Below are 23,856 nucleotides of genomic sequence, written 5' to 3'. Positions count from 1 at the left end.
TAATATTTGTGCACTATCAGTGTTTCTCTTATATTCAAATATTTGACTTTTTGCACTATATTTCAAACACTGCATCCAAATGAACTACTTTAATTTTCTCAATGGTCAGCTAAAATCAAGTCACTTTCCCCTTTTTTCTGGACCCTGAACTTGCCTTCGAAGTCAAAGGTGTCGACTTCTCACTGTCAAAGCTGAATTCCTTCAAAGTGGAATTTAGACTTATTTCTTGGTGTTAAGAAAAAGAAATCTTATTAGGGCAAACTTATTTATTCTGATGCAGGGGTAAGTATTTTGACACGCTGAGTGAGGTGTGTTTAATTCCTGGCAATTTATTCCCATCTCATGGCTTTTCTCCATTCAAAGTTTATTCTTTTCATAAATAAAAAGATTTAACTTGGCATATCTTGAGATACGCATGGAGATGGGCAGATCTTGCCCCCAGCTAGGTTTATAGTAGAGGGTCTGAAGGGCAAAGGTGTCAAGGTCCAGAAAAGAAAGAAAGTTTGTTAAAAAATTACAAAAGAGGGGCGCCTGGGTGGCGCAGTCGGTTAAGCGTCCGACTTCAGCCAGGTCACCATCTCGCAGTCTGTGAGTTCAAGCCCCGCGTCAGGCTCTGGGCTGATGGCTCAGAGCCTGGAGCCTGTTTCTGATTCTGTGTCTCCCTCTCTCTCTGCCCCTCCCCCGTTCACGCTCTGTCTCTCTCTGTCCCAAAAATAAATTAAAAAAAAATAATAATAATAAAAAATAAAAAAAATTAAAAATTACAAAAGAATATATGGTTAGGTAGAGCAAGTTTTCCCCACCCAATTAGATAGGTGGAGGAGAAAGAGCCAAGGCAAACAGATTTAGATGCTTGTGAAACTGTAGGTCTCTAGAAAGGAGCCTCAAATCCTAGGCCCACATACAGATCCCAGAATAGCCCCCAAGTGGAGGGAAATGATAGAAACCCTAGAGAATTTTGAGGGATCCAAAAGGAGAGGGGACCGGGCTTTGTCACTGGGTGAAATCCGAAGGGTTTAAGGTTTGTGGAGAGAGTTCAGTTGGTGTGAAAGCAGTGGAAAAATGACTAGGCAAATCCCCAATCAGATGGGCCTGGGAAGGCTCTCATTCTGCTTCTTCACGCCGGTGTGCCCAGGATGGTTTGCTTTTCCTCCGTGGGGCCAGGAATGATGCAGATATAGCCAACAGAGCTGTCTGGGTCAGGACAAGCAACGTAGGAGTAATATGTGTGGACCACACAACACTAAACACTCCATCAGTGGACCGTAAAGTCAACGCGCTGACCCCACCCCAACCATCCACTGACTCTCTAGTCCTACTTAAGTGCCTTTAGAATGTACATTTCCAGGATTTATGGGGTCGCATTCATATGTCAAAGTTCTAATGCCCAGCCCCTCAGAATGTGACTATATTGGAAATAGGGTTCTTTAAAGTAGTGATTAAGTTAAAATGGGGCTTAAGTGATTAAGTTGGGCGGGCCCTAATCCAAAACCATCGCTTTCTTTATTTTAAAAAAAAAAATTTTTTTTTGGACACACAGAGAGACACTGGGGACACATGAATAGAGAAAAGACCATGTCGGACCACAGGGAGAAGGCGGCCGTCTGCACACCAAGCGGGGAGAGGCCTCAGAAGAAACCGAACCTGGAGACATCTTGATCTTGGACTTCCAGCCTCCATAATTGTGAGAAAATTAAGAAACAAAAGTTTCTTTCCTGCTCATGAAAAACCAAGTACATGTCCAGGCAACCCCCTGAGGCAGAAGACCCCCATGTGGTAACCTGGCATTCAAGGTACTTCAGTTTTGTGGCATTTATGTAACAACCTATCCCTCCACGATTGAAAGAAGAGAAAGAAAGAACACGACAACTGCACAGAAACTCCTAAATGCTTCTTCCCAGAAGTGACCGGTTCCTGCTCCCATTTCATTGGCCAAAAACAGTCCTCTGGTCACACCTACCTTCAAGGAGGTGGGGAGGTGCTGTTCTCCTGTTCACTCAGAAGGAGAGAAGTGGAGTAGTGGTAAGAAATAACATCTGCCATAAATGTGTTGGCCTACATTGCCTGGAATCAACCAAAAATTAAGTAACTAATTGCCCGCCTCATGATGGAACAGGGGCTCGGAAGAGGAAATCAATTCAGTCCAGAAAAAATAAAGCAACGGTTACGTTCACACCTGAATCTGCTACCTGTGAATTCAGGATTGCTAATAAGAGATGAAAGCGAAGACCTTTAGAATTGCAGAATTACAAAATTTTGATTTCGAACCACTATTGCCTTGGTAGTTCTATATAACAAAAAGCCACAAAGCCCAGTGGCTGAAAGCAGTACCCATTTGCGTCCACTCACAAGTCTGTAGGTTGGCTTAGTGTATCTTCTGGATGGGCCAGGCCCACCTAATGACACCTGAGCTCACTTATTCCTCTTGGGAAGCTAGCAGATTGCTTGGGGCTGGCGGGTCTAGGACAGCCTCTGGAGAAATGGCTCCGCTCTCCTCTGTGTGGATTTTCATCCTCGGGCAGGTCAGTCCAGGCTTGTCTCATGGTTGGGTTCTGAGAAATTGGAAAAAGAGACGAGAGAGAGAGAGCGAGGGGGGACCAGCTGACTTGGAAACCGCATCCCATCAGTTGTGCCACATTCTCAAACCCACATCTGTAATTGGTTCCCAGGTCAAATTCATGTTGATGCTGCTGGTCTGAGGGGACTTTGAGAAGTCCTACGATCGCCTCCCTTGTGACCTAGGACAAGCTGAAGCCAGGAAAGAATTACCTAGCTTACATATCACGTCTGGGCCGGGGCACGAATCTAGTCTCCCTCTCCAGCCGGGGCTTTCTTGCCCTGACACCTTGCTCAACTCTGTGAGTAACCACCCTGCCTTTGTCCGCCTCTGCCTCGAATACTGTCATCATTTTTATTATCATCATTAGTAATGATTAAGTGGACTGAGGCATGACAAGGTGTTTAATGTTCTGTCCGAGGCATGTTAAAAGCTCTGGGCCCGTCTGAGAGGCAAAGTCTCAGTCATAGGCAGACAGGCAGTACTTGGGCTGAGAAACCCCCATAATGCAACTCTGAAATTAAGCAGTCCCTGTCAACTAAACCATTAATCTACACAAGAGGTCAAATGTGTCCCCATGAATCACACGTAAGCCCAGTGTTCCCAGGTGAGAACTCAGCCAGTCCATCCACACAGTCCCCAATCTAGACAGATGGTTTTTATTATGCCTCTTGTTGGCCACCACAAGGGACAATCTCTCTAAAAGTGACATGATATTCATTTCTCCACGTACCCATGCTACATAGCAGATTCTCCTAATTATTCCCTCTGTGTGTACGCCTTATTCTCAGACCATGCTACCTTTATGGAAACCCCTCACTGAGCACATTCATGTTGTGGCCTTGGCTTTTCTTGAATGATGCTACCAGGTATAATCCCATGAAAATCACCACCCTGTTTGTTACTTTAATTCGTCGATCGCCCCCATTCCCTTACGTGAGATGCCTTCCCAAATTAAGGTTTATGAAATGCTTTGCATCTCCTGTGGACTGACAATACTTTGGGTTTTCTTAGAATGAGCCTTTTTTTCTTTGGCTACCAGGAAGCTCAGAGCCAAATATAAAACACCATTGCAGCTGAGCTTGGCAACATGCTTCCTACATATACTTCTTTAATATGTTCTTGATTTAATATTTGCTATTTTCCCTGACCCTGAATTTCTGTGTTTACAGCCTTTTATGACTTCATTTTATTCACTACTTTGTGTGTGCAATATGTGGTAATATACAACATATTCCTTTTAGGACAAAGCAGGTTACAAGTAGTAAATTTCCCCTATTCCCAATAAATCAGGCATTGGTTAGATACCACCTAGCAAACTTAAACTCACAATTAAATTTCTTGGTATGTGTAGAAGCACAGAGGAAGGAGTGTGGGAGGAAATAAGAGACAGCTCTGTTTGGGGGAAGGAAAAAAAAATCTCAAGAAATAAAGTTTTATTGCAGCGGACGCAGAAAGTTTAGAAAAGCAAGAAATCAGAATGGGAAGTAACGTGGTGTGGCTTTGAAGCCCCACTCTGCGACAGAGAACTCACTGGTAACGCTCCAGAAATTCCAGCCGGTCCCGGCAGGCTTTGCCCCAGCCAGGGCTCAGCGCTTTCTACGTTCCCCAGCACTGCCCCTTCCTGTAATTCAGTGCCAGATCCACCCAAAAAACAAAATGTTCTGGTTAAAAAGCACTGTGCAGTGTTATATTACCCAGGTGCAAGATTTATGAAGTGCTTATGAGGTTAATCGGGAACAGATTCAGAGGAAAAAGGAAAGAAGTTAAAAAACAAACACCTTTATTCTCACTTTAACAAAATCCAAAGAAGAATGAGAGGGTTTTTTTTTTGTTTGTTTTTTTGGTCAAAATAATACCTTAGATGATTTTGCATGGACAAAGGGAGTATTTTAAGCACTGGATGATCATATGCCGGTTCCCTTTTACGTGCAAACAGTGACCACACATCCAGAAGGTCGAGTAGCCCATGATTGGGGAATCATCTAAAACTACTTATGCGCTTCTTGGACCATTCAGTATGCAGACCTTTCGGACATGTTTCTTCCTAACCCTCACTCTGCTGCTATTTCCCGGAAGATGGGTGGATGATGACAGTCATAAAGTGATGTCACCAGCGTGGGGCGTCTCTCAAGGCTCTGGAAAGAACACAAGTGCAAGCTGGAGGCTAGAGGAGGAGCGGGGAGGCCAGGTCATCCTTTCAGTGGGAAGAGTGAGTACAAACACACCCAGGGCTGGTCAGCCAACTTCTTCCTTGTCATGTTCCAATCCCTTTCGGCTCATCCCGGCTCGGGGGACGCAGAATCACCGAACAAGAAGCGATCGGCTTTCCCTTTCTGATTGAAAAGTCATTTTTGAAGCATTTCATTAAGAAATGGTAGAGGAAACCTCAACTCTCATGAAACAGGACAGCAAGGGCTTAAGACCTTCTCATCATGAGAAACGCTGCGGCCAGAGTCACTCAGATGTAAACTTAAAGGTCAGTTCTTCACCAAGGAGGCTTTGTAACAGTTTGGAAAAACGTGACCGTGACGCTGCCCGAAGCCAGCTCGGGATCCTCGCTGCTTGGTCAGCAGCTTCTGTAGCTCTCGGCTTCAGGTAAGAGAGTGGCATTTCTTGGGACAAACGCCTCTCTTCGTCCTCACGGTTTAGACTCTTTCCACACTTCATACCAGAAAAGGGTTAACTCTATCTTCCCCTCCACCGGAGCCCCAGGTTCATCTAAGCCCAACAGGCCCAGGTTGGCTAATTCCTAGAGGCGCCTTCCAAGCACAACCCCTCCCAGGAGCTTTCTCAAATGCCCTCTTCATCTCTCCCCACAGGCTGCCAGGAGCCATTTCTCCCCTGTCTGGGTTGTTAAGCCCCAACCTGCCTGTAACACTCGCTTGATGTGCCGGTATGTTGTCTGCGTGTGCGGGTACAGAGGAGAGGAAGTGGGTGCAGGCAAGCAAGGGCGAAGGCGGGTGCCAGTCTTGCCTCCAAATATTTACAACACATAATGATAGTTATTGACTTAATATTGAACATTTATGCTGACACCTAAGAGCTGAGGACACCGGTGCAGAAGCCAAGAAGTCTGCTCTTGGAGGCTTATAAAACTATCAGAGGGGGGTAGGCATTAAATCAAGTACTCAATATGTTATTTGCAAGTGTAAGAAGTGTTTTTCAGGAAGAACAAAACCCTGGAGAATGTGTCACAGAAGCTGATCTAGTCTTCCGATGGAGGTCAAAGAAGACCGCCTTCAGGAAGTACTAGATGAACAGGTGTTGGGTGGTCAAGGGAGAGAAAGGAATGTTTGCGAGAGCAAAGTAGCATGCACAAAGGCCCTGAGGCAGGCAGCATGGAGACGGATTTTTTTTTTTTTTAAGACTTCAAAGACCAGCAGCACTGAAGCAAAGAGAAACCAGTAGAGGCTACATCGAGGTTCCAGATTCATGCAACACATTTCTCAAAAGCAATTGGGAGTCACAGAAAGTTTTGATAACTGATGTGGTGTGATTACTGATAAGAAAACCAACTGCAGGATTTTATTTGTTTTTTTTCATGTTTATTTATTTTTGAGAGAGAGAGAGAGAGACAAAGTGGAAGCAGGGAAGGGGCTAAGAGAGAGGGAGACACAGAATCCAAAGCAGGTTCCAGGCTGTGAGCTGTCAGCACAGAGCCCAAAAGGGGACTCGAACTCACGAACTGTGAGAAGTCTGATGCTTAACAGACTGAGCCACTCAGGTGCCCCTCAACTGCAGGATTTTAAATGGCATTGAACCCAATCTATAGAGATACTCACTTCCTATTTCCTATTCTTCACCTTGCTTTATGTGCCTGGGAGTTCTCTCCCCTTCCTGCTATTAGAGTATATATTCATTAGTTTATCACTTATATTTGTCTTACTAGAATCTGAGCCCCAAAAGGTGGGCCCCTTGTCTTGTTCCCTGCTTTAACACCAGTGCCCCAAGTCCTGGCCCCCAGTGGGCACTCAGTGACAATGGGTTGCAAACAAATTAGTAGAGAATAGGTCAAATGGAGAATAGGTTGAATTCAGGACATCCATTCAGGAGGTGATATGTACTGAGTCAAACAGGATTTGATTTTTTAAAAAAGATGATTCATATGACAAACTTCAGTCTTACTTTACCGTGTGCCAAGTACAGGGCTGGGACCTAGAGATGAAGCGAATTTTTTAAAAAATAAGATTCCTGGGACGCCTGGGTACCTCAGTCAGTTGAGCATCTGACTCTTGATTTCGGCTCAGGTCATGATGTCACAGTTCGTGGGACTGAGCCCCGCATCAGGCTCCGTACCGAGCATGGAGCCTGCTTAAGATTCTTTCTCTCACTCTGCCCCTTTCCCCCACTCACACACACTCTGTGTGTGTGTATGTGTGTGTGTATGTGTATATATATATATATATATATATATATATATATATATATATAATTTTTAAAAATAAAAATAGGGGCACCTGGGGAGCTCAGTCAGTTAAGCATCAGACTTTTGGTTTTGGCTCAGGTCATGATCTCACAGTTCGCGGGTTCAAGCCCTGCATTGGGCTCTGGGCTCTGCCCGGACAGCGTAGAGCCTGCTGGGAGTTCTCTCTCTCCCTCTCTCAATGCCCCCCCCCAACTTGTGCATGTGCTCACTCTCTCTCTGTCTCTCTCAAGATAAATAAACTTTAAAAAATAATAAATATAAAAATAACAAGTAAGATTCCCGTTACAACAGAGTTTGCAACCTAGGAATTTATTACCTGATGTAATAGGACAAATGACAGGAAATGACAGCTTCCATTAACTGAATACCAGACACAGGCCATGCTGTCACACACATTTACCCCTTTAACACGATGCATATATCAGTTTCATCTCGACTTTACAGGAGGAGAAACGAAAGCACGAAGGGGAGGGCCCCTGCATGATGGCGAGGGGACTTGGCGTTAGGATCATATGGTTCCAGAAGCCATGCCGTCACCCCTGACCTCTTCCTGCCTCCCCAATGCCATCACTAGAGTATCTAGCATTAACCAGGCACCTGTTGGCCCAGCACTTCATATGGATTGTCTCATTTAATTTTCCCCAAAACTTCAATCCCAAAGTATAACTATTACTATATCAGTAAGGATTCTTTTTTTTTTTTTTTTTTTTTTTGGTCAGATTTAAAGGACTGAACTTCAATTTAAACTGGATTACTGAAAAGAAAACTTAAGGAAATGCTTTAAGAATGACTTTCAAAGAGAAATTACTGGTTTAAAAAACTGGAAAGTCCCCACATACCACAGGCTTCAGGCAGGGATGGACAGAGAATCTCAAACAGGGTGAAGACTCTGTCCGCCTCTCGATCAGCCTTCGGCAATACTGGCTGCCCTCTTGGCCACGCTCCGTCCACTTGGTGCTCCCAGCAGGTCTTGGGTTACAGAAGGCCCATCCACTTCAGGTTCAGTGGGAAGATGGGTCTCCTTTCTTGTCAACATCGGGATGAAAGTTCCAGAGTCGTATCCCGCTGTCCCAGCTCGGTTCGCGTACACACACCTCTAAACCGGTCACTGAGATGGACCGGTTGGTCAGGCCTGGATGCAGGTGATAACAACACATCACAGTGACCAGGGGGGGAGCTGATGATCTCATCCCCCCAGGTCCCAAGAGCCCTGGAACAGGGATGGCGTCCGTCCCAGCCAAACCACAGAGAGAAGAGGGAAGAGCCGTTCCAGGAGAAAACGGACTTTGTCACCTCCTGAAGGGGACAGGATATATGGGTCAGGTAAAAGCAACAGAGGCCTCTTGCACATACTGTCCCATTTCACGAATGAGGAATACAGAACTCCTAAAGGAGTCAGTTTGCTTGACGCCACATAGGTAACAAGCGGCTATGGAAATCCAAGTGGCCGAAGCCCAGATATAGGTCACTTCATCCTCTACATACCTGCCTACCCAGGTATCTCTGTGTCTAGCAGATTTGTTACGAAAGAAAGTAACCTCTATGATTGCTTAAAAGATCAGAAAATCACCAAATATTAGAGCAAGCAGTAATCTTTTAAGTCACCTGGTTTAGAGTTTCAAAGATGAATGAGGCCCAGAGATGTTAAGTAACTCACTTAAGGACATACTGTGACCTAGACTTGAATATAGGTTATTTTTTCAACCCTTTATTCAGCAAATACTTACTGTATGCCTGTGTTTTCCCATCACTAGGCTATGTGCTAAGGACACAGACTTAAGTAAAGCATCTTTGCTGTTAGAAAGTTTACAGTCTTGCGGGTCAACTGAACCTTTTCTCAAAGCTCTTTATCTGTGACATCGAAGTCTCCCTTGAACTACAGTGGTTCTATTCCTACTAGCGATGGTAAATAATAATACTAATTGCTTCATTTGTCACGAATTTACTATGTTTCAAACACTGTCCTGAGTATATGGCATAAGTTAAGCAATTTCATGCCGTTGGGATGCCTTTAAAGACCAAAAAGTGAAACACAACATTGCCAGGCACGGAACTTAGGCACTTTGTAAATTGGGAAACTGATCTGGCTGACATAACAAAGACAAAAATAATAATAACATAAAGAAAAAAAAAGGCTTGGTTTTTTTTTTTTTCCATGAAACAGCCCAAGCACCAGCATGAGGCCAGATATGGTCGCTCCATGGTAGGAACACAGTCTCCCGTATTTTGTCGATTGTCTTTCTCGACACACAACTTCTCACTGGCTAAGATGGCTGATCCAATTCCCACCACTTCCTTCCACATCTCAACCAGCAGGAAGGGGAAGAAAACCAGAGGAAATGCCCCCACTCTTTAAAGGTTTGATTACCACTTCTGCTCACTTTCTCTTGGCCAGTGCCCAGTGCAAAGGAGGCTGGGAAATGTAGTCTTTAGCTAGACTGCCATGTTCCCAGATGAAATCAAGGATCCCACTACTAGCGGGGCAAGGGAACAACTGACACTGGGGACAACTAGGTCCCTCTGGCTGAGACAGAATGACAGGCAGCAGACATCATGGTCATAAGACTAGATACTCATGGAGGGTAAGGACAAAGCTTTACTTATCCCCACAGCCTCAGGGCCTTATACTATGGGTGCCTCTCACATAATAGGTGCCCCGCATAAAGTGAGAAAACAAAGCAAATGGAGAATTTACACATTTGTTTAAGAAATTAGCCCACACAATGTCTTTCCCCTTACAAGACAGCAGAGCATTCATTACCCAATAGGCATTAGTATAATACAGTCATTTCTTTTTTTTTTTTTTTTTTTTTAATTTTTTTTTTTCAACGTTTATTTATTTTTGGGACAGAGAGAGACAGAGCATGAATGGGGGAGGGGCAGAGAGAGAGGGAGACACAGAATCGGAAACAGGCTCCAGGCTCTGAGCCATCAGCCCAGAGCCCGACGCGGGGCTCGAACTCACGGACCGCGAGATCGTGACCTGGCTGAAGTCGGACGCTTAACCGACTGCGCCACCCAGGCGCCCCAATACAGTCATTTCTTGATAAAACTACTCCTTGGACCTGATTGCCTATGTCAAGGACTCCTAGGTGGGGAGATGAATACCTACAAGAGTGTTAGAAAATGTCCAGATTAGATACATGTAGACACACAATGGTAGAGAAATCCCTAAATCATCCTTAGCTGTTTATAAAGAGTATGATCTTGGGAAATAGTCTGAGTTTGTTTTTTCTGAAAACTCGTTTGGTCAATTATAGAAATGGTGAAATTCATAAATTAGCACCTACCTCACATCGTTATTAGTAAGGTTACATTAGAAGTTTTACGTAACATATTTGGCATCATCTCGGGTACATATCTCTACTTATTGAGCTCTCCATTTGTTTAATGCTTGTCATTAACAACAGCAATACTAATCAGCAGGGTGCTAAAAAGACCATATACGATAAGAATAGAAAACCAACATTTTTCAGCACTTCCTGTGTGCCAGGCACGTTGCAAAGGACTGCACGAGAAACTGCCTCATTTAATTCGACCCTCGTGAACTAGGTCTTGTCATTTCTCTCATTTTGTGAATAAGAAAACTGAGACAGAAAGGTGTGGCAGGCCACCTCCAAGATGGCCCTACTTCCCGCTACTCATGGGCTGTGTAATTCCCTCCATGAAGTAACTTGCTTCTAGCAGGAGAATAGGGAAGCACTGAAGAGAAGTGACTAACCTCTGTGATTCCATTACTTAAAGACTCCAACTTCCTTCTTGAGAGCAAACTCCCCCTGCCTTGATGAAGGCGATAAAGTAAGCGGCCATTTTGGAGAGGCCCACGTGGCAAGAAACTAAGGCAGCCTCCAGCCAACAAAGAAGAGAGACCTCAGTGTCACAACCCTAAAGGAACTGAATTCTGCCAAGGATCATACGAGCGAGTTTGGAAATGGGTCCTGCCCAACTAAGCCTTCAGGTAAGACTTCAGCCCTGACACCCGTATTACAACCTCATGACAAACCAACGAAGCTGCACCCAGGTTCCTGACTCACAGAAACTCCGCGATAACCGCGTGTTGTTTTAAGCTGCTCAATGTAGCGGTAATCTGTTATAGAGTAGTAGATAACACAAGAGGATCTAAAGCTTGCCTAAAATAAAAGGAAAAAACACTAGCCCGCAAGGCAAGAGGCCCACTAGATAGCAAATCCTTACACGAGCAGGCGTGAACCCTCAGCATTTAGCGCAATGCAGGGAAGGATGGGGAAAACATCTGGGGGCAAAGAGACAGCATGGAAAAAGGCTCCAAGATAAAAGAAGGACATTGAGTCTGCTTTCAAAAGTCCTTCTCAAATTTTTATTGTGCACATGATCACCGGAGATAATCTTTAAGATGCTGATTTTGATTCAATAGGTCTCGGGTGGGGCCTGAGAGTGTGCATTTTTCCAGCTTAAGTACTACCCAGGCCCAACCCTGCTTAGTTTCCGAGATCAGACAAGACCAGGCACATTCAGGGTGGTACGGCCGTAGACCAGATTTTGCGTTTCTGACGAGCTCCCAGGGTATGCCCGTGCAGCTGGTCCAAGGACCACGCTTTGAGTAGCAGGGGCTCAAACCATAGGGATATTTATTGCTTCCTTAACAAAAGAACTGCCAAGTGAGTGGTCCAGAGATAATCAAGCCACTAGGACTTTTGGCCCAGGGTCTGACATTTGGGAGGACTTGACATAGGTCAACATATGTATATTCCACAATATAATACAGTGTCACGCGATATAAAATGATCTACGTAACTTATATTTTCTTCACATTTGTTTTTGCATTTCCTTATATTTTCTCACATATGGATATACGTTAACATAACAGCTTGTAATTATTCTATATGTATGGTGTACAGGTTTTAGCAACTGGCACTGCATGGTCACTGATCGGTCCAAAGGGATGAAAGGTGTGAACGGCAGGTACTAACATTTACGTATACGTGTGCGTACACGGGCCCATATGCATGAATTCACACATCAGTGTATACGCAGGAGTGCCTGTGTGTGAGAGAGAGAGAACAAGAGCCCAAGAAGACAAGCGTGTTTCAACTCTAATTTCTTAGGAGCAAAGGAGTTGGGACACTCACACACACATCGCATGTACAAGTTTTCCATCTCTGGCCAAGGCACCAGAGCCCCAGCCCACCGTGACTCCTCCTTATTCACCAGAGAAAGAGTGAAAACCAATGTTGCAAGCCAGATCAGTCCCCAAAATGAGATTGGTTTGGCCTCAGCTCTGTTTTCAATTTGCGCCAAGAGTCACTGCCTTTTTTATTTTGGTTTTGTTTATTCATTTTTGAGAAAGAGTGAGACAGGGAGCGAGCAGGGGAGGGGCAGAGAGAGAGACACACACACAGCATCCGAAGCAGGCTCCGGGCTCTGAGCCGTCGGCAGAGAGACGACGCGGGGCTCGACCCCACGAGCCGTGAGATCATGATCCGAGCCCAAGTCGGGCACTTAACTGCCGAGCCACCCAGGCGCCCCTCCTTGTCATTATTTTCATAAAGAAATTTAGCATGAAAATCCAGGCTTCGGGTGTCTCAAAACAAAACAAAACAAAAAACAAAAAAACAAAAACAAGAAAAGAAACCAGGATCTCGGGGAAGGCTGAACCCACATCCCACACGGCAGCCGCTGGCTTGAGCTGCAGGCCTGTCCCATTCAGAGGCTACGGGACACCAGCTGGCCTGCCTTGACCCCTGGGAGCTTTGGAGCCTGAAACTCCTGCTTTAAAGCTCCTGTCCGTTTGGGGCTGTGGCTCTTCCACAGGCTGTGTAGGGGACAGAAAAGTTCGAGCTCCCTTAGCGGGGCTTTGAGTGGCGACTGCCCAGTACCTCTCCCGTAAGAAGGACCAGCTTCTTTCCACCCTTCCATGCCTGTCTTGGGGGACAGCGGCAGACACCGCGCCCGTACCCCAGATCCCAATACCCTGTGCTGTGTACCGGATGAGGCCCTGCCGTTCTTGGTCACCCCTGACACTGTCTGGTACTCCGCTGACCTTCCCGGCCCCCGCGCCACACAACCATCTTTAAGAAGCCTCCGTGCGTGCGCACAGAACCATTGAATGGAGGCACTGCCCTTCTCTCCCTTCTCTCCTCCCTTCTCTCCTCTTAATGTTGACAGAGGTTGACCGAAGAACTAACCCCCAGGGGCCGGGCTGTCCTGCTCTGTGTCGATATCTTTACAATACCAGGCCTGGGTGTCAAAACACACACATTCGCCTTTTCATTGTAATCCACCGTAACCCACGTTGAAATGGCTCTTAACTGCTACCTGCAAACACACAGACGCTTGAGATAAAGCAGCGCTAGTTAAAATGCTTATAAATTACACACGAGGTTAAGCCAGGGCCCACGGGTAAAGTGACAGATATAGATACAAGTTAGGCATCTGGGGGATGCTTCCAGGTCCTAGTGCATCAGTTCTAAAGAGTTTCCCAAACTTACCGGGTAGGAAGGGTCAGCCAGAGTGCTCGTTAAAAATATATATTCCCAAAGGCCCTCCTTTGGAGACTGTCATAAATAGAGAATGGAGCCTGGGCGCTTCTGCTTCTAAAAACTTGCCCCAGGTGATTCTGATCATCAGGTAAGGCTGGGAAATATGCACACGAGGCAATGACCCCATTGCTGGCTGAGCCTCAGAATCACCTGGGATGCTTTTTCAGACGTTCAGATGATCGGCACATTTGGAGGCCATCCAATGATGGCCGAGCCTCTCAGACTTGAATGGACAGGAATCATCCGGGGGTCTTGTAAAAATGCAGATTCTGAGTCAGCAGGTCTGGGGTGGGGTCTGAGATTCTCCCAGGTGATGCTACTGTTGACAGCCAGGACCAGCTACACAACTGGTAAAGCCAAGTGCAAAATGAGAATGCAGGGCCCCTTGTACACAAAGGGGGGAAAAATGTTTCCTTCCTTCCTTTCTTCCCTAGTCCGTCTTTCCATTTGTCAGGGTGGTTTCTGATTTGCTTCTTGGCACTCCCTTGAGCGTGGGGATCAGAGCCAAGGGCAGCAGCTGTCCCTGGGCAGCGTGGGGGAGGAGGCTGGGAAAACCCAGGGAGCCAGGCAGGCAGCGGAAGGGAGGATGTAGTGTGAGCTAAGGCCCCAAGTCCCTGGCACAAATGATGTCCCGTCGGACTTACAAAACAAAAATGTTACGGTAAAATTAATGAATGATTTCAAGGTGGCAACCAAGAACATTCAACCCCAAACATAGGTTCCGCACTCCCCCACACCCCGCTCCTGAGTGCAGGATCCTGTGGCTCCGAGCTGGTCATGTGCCCATGAAGTGACCCCCAAACTGTTAGCATCCGTAAAGACAGGGTGTCCCCTTCTTTGGTTACTGACCCAGCAAGGGACACTTTGAGAAGTCAAAAATACCGTTTTTGGTAAAGGAGTCTTTAATAGGCGCATAAAGACATCAAAAGGCTGGACTGGTTTTCTTACCAAGCAAAGCACGAATTCCACCAAGACTAAAGGAGTCAGTAGAGATAATGGCTTAATGTACTGAACCCAGAGCCAGATGGGCTGGGTTCACACCCTCTCCCTACCACTTATTAGCAGGGTGACCTTGGCAAAATTACTTAATTTCCCTGTCCCTCAACTTCCTCGTTAGTAAAGATGCATGATAAAGCTATCAACATACCTACCGTGTAAGATCCTTGTTAGAGTTAATAAGCTAATTCCCATAAGAAACTGAAAACAAGGACTGACTCTGAGCCTTATTACAATAAAGAGGCAAAGCAAAGTTGGCAAACTATGGGCCCATGGCCCACCACCCATTCTGTAAGTAAAGCTGTATTGGAACATCTCTATGCCCATTTGTGTCCATTTTCATGCTACAGTGAGAGAGTCGAATAGAAGCAGGGCTGGAACACATATTCTCTGGCCCCTTACATGCAAAGTTTGCTGGCCCCAGAGGGAGAGTGCAGCAACACGGCTTTCAAGATCCGGTCTCCGGGAGTCAAGCTTTCACAGAGTGGATTCAGCCTTCATTGTGTTTAAACTGCACCTAAGTCCTTTTAAAACTATGAAGAGCAAACACACACTCTCAAATGTGTTGTAGATCATCCTGTGATACCACTGAGGCCACCGTCATTCTGATTCCAACAGCCAGATCAACTCACTTTTGTGCAGAGCTCAGAATAAATCTCCTGACTCTGGGAACATATTTGAAGTACTTGTAAAGCATCACTGCTTGAGAAGCCTGTAACTCTGCCCTGGTCTTTTTCCGAAGTTCTAGGCCATGCATATCTACTCCTGTAAATTCATACATGCGAACGTATGGGGACAGCACACGCAAGACATCAGCAGTGAAAGGCCAGCCTCAGCGCGGACATAAAGGGACAGACAAGAAGTCATTCCGGAGGAATATTGTTACCCAGCTGTTGTAGCTAATGTGAACATCAGACCACCATCAGTTTGATAAAATAAATATTATTACAATTCTCATTTTACACGTGAGGGAACTAAAGGTCAAAGAGGTTATGTAACTTGCCCAAGGTCACAGAACTGGTGAGTGGTGAAGCCAGGATCTGAATAGGCAGTCTGGCTCCAGGCAAAACCCTCTAACCCCAGGGCTGGCAGATGTTTCCGGTAAGGGACCATCAGATAGTTAATATTTTCCGCTTTGCAGCCCAGATGGTCTCTATCACAACTGCTCAACTCTGCTGTGGTAGCAGAAAGCAGTCATAGACAACTTGTAAATAGATAGACGTGGCTGTATTCCAATAAAACTTTATTGACAAAAACAGGTGGCAGGCTGGATTTGGCCCCTGGGTGCGGTTTGCCTACTCCTAAACATGACGTTTACTGCTTCTAATACATGTATCTGGTGCCTATAAAATATGCCTGACCACCCAATAGAAATGGAACAAATAATCATTAATATTATTTGGACTGCCATTATGAAAATAAGCACAACTTTCTGGCTGTGCGTTACACAGCCAACTCAAGCTGTCCTTTTTTTTCCCTCCCAGAGCTACATTCATTTCTGAGCTGAAAGGCTTCTTTATGTAATTTCATCTTGCCGCCATCCAAGAGAGGGACGCTGCGTCAGAATCCTCTCCGGTGGGATTCAGTCAATCACATCTACAATACAGCTTGACCTCGGCTTTCAACGAGGGCAGCCCGGACACATGCTACTGCTCCTGGGTCACGGCACAGCGAGCTGCTGCTATGCCAAGGCAGTAATCAGCTCACGGGTTTCTGCCCGACTCCTGGGGGCCGGGGATGCCAAAATGTGCCCCAAACTACCTGTCAGTAATTAGGAGCCCAGGAAACAGGGATCAGGCTTGCCGGATAGGGAGACGTTTTAAGCATCAGAAAGGCGAGCAAACGTCACACGATGGTGGTCCTGGCGTGGGGGTGGCAGAGAGCGACTCCCAGCCATCAAACGGCAGAGCCCAATTCACTCCGTTATGAAGATGCAACGCACCCTTTGATAAAGAGGACCGTACGTAACAGAAGCCGACAGAACTGGAGAAAAACTCATTTTTAGATTCAAAAGCAGTGATCGGTCTCGACAGGCTTCGTTCTACTCGTCTCTACCCCCTGCACTCTCCGGAAGCCAACGCCAGCCAGGAGTATGTATTCTCCTTCCCCCAAAGTTCAAAGGGTGAGTTGTGAACACAGGCAATAAAAAGCCCTGAATGTCCGTGGCTTGTAGGGGTCGTAATTCTTCCCCACAAAGTTACCTTTCCTGTTTCTATGAATTACTCTTACATTCTTGTAAGAGATATGGTTTGAGGTATTTATGGTGCATTCAATTCTGCTATCATTGATTTATTGAACGAAACCAGCTCAGGGATATGATGGAAAGGCCCTAATTCCAAAAACTCTTACGTCTCGGCACGAAGAGCATTTTCTGCCCTGTTGGCCTCCCGCAGATGACCAGCCGAGATAAACAGAGGGCACTCCACTCTCTGTTGCAACGTGCGTGGTGATGTGAAGGAATCAATCAGACAAAAGCAGATTATTACAGTGTCTGAGAGAGATCAAACAGTACTGGCATCCGCACCCACACATGCCTGATTTACAGGCGAGCTGATAAAGTGCTACAGCTCACTGTCAGGAGAACATGACAACTCCTTGAGCTCTGTGGATAAATTATTGCTGAAGCCCATGATAACATTTCTCCACCTAGCAACCAAACATAACAGGATGTGGCTTTGAGTACTAGAAGCCAAATGATACAAAGACAAGACGCCAGGAGCTCCCTGAGCTCTGAAGGCATAGTCTAAGAGGGAATAGTGAAATAGCAGCCTGGTGAAACAGACATGAAATCTATGAGTAATTATAATGCAGCCGAGGAGCCCCAGACCTTTCCTACCCATGAAGGTGCACAGCAGAACGTGTGCTATTTGATGGTGAGTATTACTGTAGCCAAAAGTACCTCCGATGAGCATTTTCCCCGTGCCAGGAACTGTGCTAAGCGCATTACTGGGTCAGATCTGAGTGGCATCTCCAGTGGAGGAACCTGTTGATAAATGAAGTCAACTTGGACAACAGAATTAAACGACACCGAATCGCACATGGAGAAAAGCTCTCTCTTTTCTGGGTCTTTATTGATTTTCCCAGTTATACCAAGGAGAAAGCCTCAGTGTGCCACCAGTCAGTCCAAAGCACCCCTAACAGTTGAAAATCTCCCTTTTAAACAAAGAAAGGGCAAAGCTATCTAGCCGGACTCTGTGAGGCCAACGTTGTTTTGCTTTTACGACTTTCATTTTTTTAATGACCTTTTTTTTTCAGGTTATATTGGTTTTCAATTGACAGCGAGTGTCTTTGGTATCTTTTTTTTCATTTGAGTGCTTTTAGTCAAAATGCATATAATAGTTCCATTATATTATTTTTTCAATATAATTTCTTGTCAAGTTGGCTAACATACAGTGTATGAAGTGCGCTCTTGGTTTTGGGGGAGATTCCTGTGGTTCATCACTTACACACAACACCCAGTGCTCATCCCAACAAGTGCCCTCCTCCATGCCCATCACCCACTCTCCCCTCTTCCCCACCCTCCCCCCCATCAATCCTCAGTTTGTTTTCTGTATTTAAGAGTCCCTGATGGTTTGCCTCCTTCCCTCTCTGTAACTATTTTTTCCCCTTCCTTTCCCCAATGGCCTTCTGTTAAGTTTCTCAAGATCCACATAGGAGTGAGAACATATGACATCTGTCCTTCTCTGGAACGGGAGTGAGCATCTTTTGAAGAGAAATGTGACACAGCAGCTCTGCGGAGGCACAGGGTTTTGTCTTACTCGTTCACTGCCGTGTCCCTAAACTTCAACAGTGCCTAGACAAGTAGATGGTCGGCAAATACTTGGTTAAGGAAATTAATTAAAGTATTAAGTAGATGATATAAGCAGTATCATGTAGGTATAAGCAGTACCTAAATATGAAAAAATTTGTGATAAGTGTGCATGATGAAGTGGAGATACAACAAAATATGTGAATGCTGTACCAAAGGACTAGGTTTAAGGAAGCTGGCAACTCACTGCAATTCACAAGACAGGAACTGCCTTGAATGAAGAAATGGTGTTCAAAGACATTAGGCAACATGCAAAAACCACAGGCCTAAATGTCGGTCTCAGAGGTGAGCTCCAAGTTACCCCATTCAACTTCCTCTCTCTTGCTTAAAAAACTACATTCTGAAGTGGCTGCTTGTTATCTCCTTTTTCATATGAAAGAAAAAATAATTTCAATGAACCTGCCCAAGGCCATGGAATGCTCAGCACAGCAAGATTGGGATTCAAACCCCCAGGCAACCTGCCTCCAAAGAAACTTGCTCCAAATGATTGTGCAAACTGGCATCATCTGATTCTGGCAATCAGATTTTAAATGGTAGCTAATTAAAACTGGGGTCGCACTTGCCCTAGATGCTCTACGTGTATTCCAGAGAATAGAGCCATCGTGTTGTCCGTAAAAACAGGAAATTAGCTCAGCACCAAAATGCATTTGAAACATCACTTACGGTCACCAAGGACAGTGGCCAAAGGTTGAGAACAATAGCCTCCGTAGCGTCTAATTTAGAAACATACAAACAGCCAGTTGCACAAATGGAAAAATTGAGTCCTTTCCTCACCTTTTTCCCACAGGTATCAAGATAAGCAACTGTTAATGGTAATAAGGAATCATGTCACACCTCCTCCAGAGGGGAAAAATGAACAAAAGGGCTAAGAATCCTATTAAATTCTAATCTTCAAAAAGTTGAAAGCATGGCTCATGTACAAATATAGAATGAATTTGTGTCAAAATGTTTATTCAACTCATTAATAAATGAGGGAACCAATATGATGGCAAGGGAGACTCAAAGCAGAAGTCAGAACGCAAATTCAGAAGTTGGACAAAAGGAAGCTGAAATGAATTTGTTAAGAGATTCAAAAGCAGGCAATGTCCTGCAGAATCACTCAATAGTAACCATTGGGGGTTATTTCTCCCCCACACATACACAGAAATCTACAAGTTGAACACAGATGCATTCTCCTAGATATTAAATAACCCTTGCGTGAGTCTGTTCAACATTCACAGTAAAACAGAACAAAGGAAAAACACAGTCATCCTTAGCTTTATTGGCAAGTTTTGGATAATTTTTATTTTTTTTTTAATTTTGTTTACTGTTTTTATTTATTTTTGAGACAGAGAGAGACAGAGCATGAGCAGGGGAAGGGGCAGAGAGAGAGGGAGACACAGAATCTGAAGCAGGCTCCAGGCTCGGAGCTGCCAGCACAGAGCCCGACACGGGGCTCGAACTCACGGACTGGGGCTCGAACTTTCGGACTGTGAGCCGGACGCCACCCAGGTGCCCCTGGATAATTTTTCTTTACAAAATCTCATCAAGCTGATGGTGTTATTTCCAATGCCTTTGTGTGTGTGTAAGAACGCAGATGCCCCACTCAAATTTGAATTCAATATGTTTGCGGGGGGGGGGGGGGGGGGGGGCAGACTGTGTGCTTTAAGAAACAGCCCCCAAAGATTCTAGTACTGATAGGCCACAACCATTTATTAAGAAATGACCAGTGTAACTAATTCCAACCATAGCTTTGGGGAGGTGTTTCCGTTAAAGATGCTTTCACTTGCAATGCAAAGTTGCGCTGAAGCGTTTCAAGAATGAAGACGTTTTATCAACAAAAAGGTAAGAGGTAATGTGGGTCCCAGGGTGGGTTGAGTCAGTAGCTCAGTGATGTCTGTATTAGAGAAGGAGGATCTGCGTCCATCTCTCATTTCTTTGCATCCCAGTGGTGCTATGGACAAAGGTGACTCAATGGCACGTGTCACCTCCTTGCCCAACGCAGAGAGAAATAGGACTTCTTTGCCTGCGAAGCGTCTCTTCCCTGGGACTGAAGAACCCTTTAACAGAAGCCTCCTCCCCTCCCGCCCCAGCAGGCCTCCCTCTGCAACTTATTGGCCAGAACGACATCAAGTGATCATGCATGAGCCAATCACTGCCAAGCATAATTTGAATGGGAATGCCTTAGACCAATCAGGTGTAAAGCTGGCCGCCCTCAGCCCCGGATTGAATGGGAAGGAGGGGCTGTCTGAACGCCAGGATTCTATCAGGAGGGAAGTAGGGGGAGGGGGCGCCTGGGTGGCTCCATGGGCTCAGCCCCAGACCCTTGATTTTGGCTCTGGTCATGATCTCACGGTTGATCCAGTGCAGCCCCAGGTCAGGCTCTGTGCATTGCAGAGCTTGCTTGGGATTCTCTCTATCCCTCTCTCTCTCTCCCTCTGCCCCTCCCTCTCAAGCTCGCTCTCTCTCTCTCTCTCTCAATAAATAAACTTAAAAAAAAAAAAAAAAGAAGTATGCCGACGTGGGAGCGGGGAGGAAATTAGATCAGCAACCAACATTAGGTGACTTAAAAACGAGTTACAAGCAGCGTCTTTAAATTAGGCTGCAAAGATGCGTGGGAAATTACTTTAATGCAATGGTTGCCCCCCAAACACATTACCAGATCCCAGAAGTCACACCACAGAAGGGTTCACAGACCAAATGAAGATGCTTGAATCAAGTCTAACAAATCAGTTTAAACACCTATCAAGAATGGGGAAGGGGAGTGGGGGCAGATGGATGAATAAGCAGAGGATTGGGGGGACAGTGAAAATACTTCGTAGGACGCTAATAATGATGGATAGGGGTTGTCATACATTCATCTAAGCCCACAGAATATACACCACCAAAAGTGAACCCTAATGTAGACTATGAATTCTGGATGAAAGTGGTGTGCCCATAACAAATACCCCAGGCTGGTGGGAGATGTTGATGATGGGGGAGGCTATGCATGCACAGGGGCAAGGGGGGTAGGAAATCTCCATACCTTCCTTTCAATATTGCTATGAGCCTAACACTTCTCAGAAAAACTGAAGTCTTTTTTTTTTTTTTAAGTGTATTTACTTATTTTGAGAGAGAGCAAGCATGAATGGGGAAGGGGCAGAGAGAGAGGGAGAGAGAATCCCAAGCAGGCTCTGTGCTATCAGCACAGAGCCCAACACAGGGCTCAGTCTCACAAACCGGCCAAACTAAAGGCTTTAAAATAGTGTTTAAAATTATAAAGGAAGAAGGGCGCCTGGGTGGCTCACTTGGTTGAGCATCAGAGTTTTAATTTCAGTTCAGGTCATGATCTCCGGATTGTGGGTTCGAGCCCCACACCGAGCTCTGTGTTGAACATGGAGTCTGCTTGAGATTCTCGGTCTCTCTCTCTCTCTCTCTCCCTCTGGTCCTCTCCCCCACTCACGTGCGCTCTCTCTCTCTCTAAAATAAAAAAAGTTTTAAAGATAAAGAAAAAATTTTTTGATTATAAAAGAAGAGAGACACCTGGGTGGCTCAGTCAGCTGAGCGTCCGACTTCAGCTCAGGTCATGATCTCACAGTGCGTGAGTTCGAGCCCCGCATCAGGCTTTGTGTTGACAGCTGGGAGCCTGCTTCAAATTCTGTGTTTCCCTGGCTCTCTGCCCCTCCCCCACTCACACTCTGTCTCTCTCTGTCTCGAAAATAAATATTTTTTTTAAAAAAAACTTTTTTAAAGAAGAAGCAAGGAGAAAGAGAAGGACGGTTAACACACTTTGGATACAGCACAAGCAAGTGGAAGGATCCCAGGACTTGAGTTGTGGAATTAGAAACATTCATGCGTCCACTCTCGTTAGCACCTACTCCCCAACCCTAGAGAGGAGTTGCAAGGAACAGAGCTGTGGTTTGAGCAAGGGGGCCACAGATGGAAGATGCTTAGGACCAGTGACACACGACTCATTCTCTCCGAGCAATGCCGCCTGTCCACAGCTGTCATTAGCCAACTACCCTGATGAGCAGCGATGGGTTTTATCTGTGTGTCTTGAGTGGGGCACAGGCAAGGACAGAAGAGGACTACACTGGGTGTCTGCTGTGGGGGCTGATTTAGGGATGACAGAGCTGTCAGCCCAGAAGTGTCATGATCATTCATTCTGACTTGGGCTTTGCATCTCTATTTACTTGTAAGATTCTTATGGGTCCCACTGAATATCCCACTTATTCTGCCTTTATCATTCTTGTAAGTTACCAGCTTACACTGCATATTTAACATGTCTCATGAATTCCACCTACATCCCATAAGGTTCTTCCTTAGTCATTGTTTATTCTTAACATAGATTGTCACTTGTACCTCATAAGCCACTAGTTTGATGCTTAAAACTTAGGGATTTCATCCATCCCATTTGCTTTCTTGTCTTGTCTAGATTTTCATATACTCAAATAACATAGCAAAGCCACATTATAAAAGACCTAAAACGTCATGATGAAGGGGAAAGAAAGAGGCAGGAATAACTAATAGATTAAAAGAGATTGAAAAGAAATGTTAATCCAATACAGTGTTTAAAAACTATTTGAAACAATTGAGGGACGTGAACTGTGGCTGGATAGATACCCGATGATCTCAAGACATTGTCATATATCTTAGATGCAAATGTTATATTTTTAAGTGTGAAAAAATGAAGAGTTTTTATGTTTTTGAAATTCATACCGAAGTATTTACAGACCAAATTGCATGATGTCTGAAGTTTGCTTCAAAATAACCAATGCTTTTCAACTCACATCAACAAATAGTTCTTCAGCTTACGCTAAGTAGAGCTTTATAAACCGAAAATCATGACTCATTAGGAGATAAATTGATCTGCGGACTTTGGCCAGCACACGTTTCATGACAAACAGAATAGAATGGAATAGAAAACATCAGAGTGAATGGCATTCTATCATCGTAAATTTGGTTCCATGAAACTTTTGTTTCGTGTGTGTGTGTGTGTGTGTGTGTGTGTGTTATGAGCATGTAGTAAATCACAGTGTAAAATGTAATTCATATCATGAGTAGCCATTAATGAAGTTTGAAGATCACAGTTGAAAGCAGAATCCTGATCACCGAGGAGCACAGCAGATACAAGAAGACATGTCTCCACTTTCTGGAAGAGACAGACACAAAGAGGCAAATCGTGTGGAATGCTACGAGCTCTGTCAGATTCAAGGACCGTGAGAAGACAAAAGAGGTGCTGAGTAACTCTGGCATGAGCTTCACAGAGCAGGTAATACGTGAGATGTGTGTCGAAGGATGGAAGGAATGGACAAGGGTGAAAAGCCCATCTCTCAGGGAGGGAATAATTGGCACGAAGGTGTCAACACGGATGTGGTACATTGAGGCACGTAGTTGGACGAGGCTGTGATCCAGCTGAGAAATAATGATGGCTTGGAGTACAGCAGCGGTGAAGGAGGGGATTTTAGGGTGTTTCATGCTTCCTAAAACTCGGGTGCTTGTGAGTCATCATCCCCCCCCCCCCCCCGCCCAGCTCCCCTCCCAAATTCCTTTCTCTACTAATGAGACGTCCATTTGTCAGATCACAGAG

This window comes from Puma concolor, chromosome A3 (assembly GCF_028749965.1).
Source record: "Puma concolor isolate L17-30 chromosome A3, mPumCon1.1.hap2, whole genome shotgun sequence".
In the NCBI taxonomy this organism is placed as follows: Eukaryota; Metazoa; Chordata; class Mammalia; order Carnivora; family Felidae; genus Puma; species Puma concolor.
Note: the sequence above shows the minus strand (reverse complement) of the source record.